We start from the raw sequence: 2,109 nt of genomic DNA, 5'->3' as shown, positions 1-2,109 counted from the left end.
ACTGGCCAAGTGCTTCTGCTGGGTTTAAGAGCAGACATGGCAATACTGCTCAGCCAGTCAGGTGATCTGACCAATTAGGGGTTTCAGCTGCAGTTGCCGAGCTGCTCCCCGGCCCAGTTGCAGGCCCTCCTTCCTAGTAGTTCCCAATATATTTGGAGCCTCACTTTTAAACTGACAAATGATTGAAGTGAAATCCTTAGTGAATACAACTTGATTTGAAGCTTTCCCTTTTAATATACTTTGCATGATGATCCCATTGACTTCAGTGGGCTTTGGATCAGGCCCTTCCAGGATATAAAGTGTAGTATAAGCAACCTGCTTTTTAGCAACTTTAAATAACAGGGCCTGTGCACACTCAAAACGGGATAATATGCAACACTACCTGTTCAAATGTACTGAAGCAGTCGGCCTCAGAGCCAGGAGCAACAAAGATATGGGGTCCAATCCTTCAACATATTCAGTATTTCCTATGGAGTGCTGAACACCCTCAACTCCTAATGGACTCGCTGGAAGCTGAAGGTGCACAGTGAAACATATATATTGAAAATGTTTCATTTGTATGTGAAAATGAGGACATGCATTTAAAACAATCTTTGTCACAGTATCCGGAACACTTCAAAATACCAGGGCGGGCTGTCCAATTTTGTAAATGGGAGTCTATTGAAATAGTTGTATTTAAATTCCATTGTGTTATGTATTTGTAAAGGAGATTGTAAATATTATTGAATTTGCCATATACTCGAATCCTCATCAGATGCACTCGGGAGCAGGGGGGGAAGGGTGCTTCTGCAATTCATTTTATAAAACATTGACACGTACAAGGGGAAATGATTTTTATGTTGAGAAGAAACACTCCTTCAGCAGATACAGACATCTCCTGCGTGCTCATGCATTGCTAATGTGGTGCAATTGCTCAACTCTTAGGGTGTGTTTGGGTTATTTGTTCTCTGCTTCCTGGAAGATACTGTTCTCCAATATTTTTTAAGCCCGATTAAGCAGTACAAAGAACGTTATTAATACTGTATTTTGAACACATTTCTAGTATGAGATAAAGATCCTCTACATGTCTTTATAGGAAGCAAAAGCAGATTTTTAGAAGTTGAAAAAAATCGGCATTATAATGAATTTAGTAGCCTGGTATGATTCAGTGTGTGTGTGTGTGTTAGCAGAAAAAAAAAAAGAAACAGAAGAATGAGGTCAAAAAAGGGAATAAAGGCATATTGCATTATCACAGTCAAGACAAAAATAAGTATGAGTTTGATCCCATCTCTATAGTTTTCATATGGTACTGAAAAATCCAAAGGTCATGGTGCATTTGTAAGGCAAAAGCCAGATGTTGATTTCCCTATCAATCATCCAATGTTTGCACAGACTGAAGCAAGCAAAAATAAAATATATTTCTGTAACCCTCACTAGCCTCTATTGAATACAGTTTTATATATGCCAGCTCCTAATTAGTCACACCTGCTGCAGTCTTATAAAGCCTGATTCTGCACCCCTTACTCACATTAAGTAATAACTTATTCCACAAGAAGTCCCACTGATTTCAATAGGACTGACCATTCAAGGAGTAAGATACTGCTCAGCTTGAGCAAAGGTGGCCTGTAATGAGGACCATACACATCAGAGCTGCTCCTGTCTGTGACCCTTACCCATGTGAATAGTCCCATGAAAGTCATTAGAGCATAGTAACCATTGTCATGCAACTGTTCCCAATGAGAACAGGAGTACTAGTGGCACCTTAGAGACTAACCAATGTATTTGAGCATAAGCTTTGGTGAGCTACAGCTCACTTCATCAGTTGCATCCGATGAAGTGAGCTGTAGCTCACCAAAGCTTATGCTCAAATAAATTGGTTAGTCTCTAAGGTGCCACTAGTACTCCTGTTCTTTTTGCGAATACAGACTAACACGGCTGCTATTCTGAAACCTGTCATTATTCCCAATGAGTAAAAGTTTGCAGAGCGGGGTGATAAGATTCCAAGTTATTCAGCACCATTAACTCTTTGCCTTAAAACCTGACTTACACTTCAAAAACAAGTATATTTCCAAGGTACTATTCCAGTTCCTAAAATGGAACAGAGCTCATGAACCACTATCGTTTTGTTCC

This window comes from Chelonia mydas, chromosome 12 (genome assembly GCF_015237465.2).
Source record: "Chelonia mydas isolate rCheMyd1 chromosome 12, rCheMyd1.pri.v2, whole genome shotgun sequence".
NCBI classification, from domain to species: Eukaryota; Metazoa; Chordata; order Testudines; family Cheloniidae; genus Chelonia; species Chelonia mydas.
Note: the sequence above shows the minus strand (reverse complement) of the source record.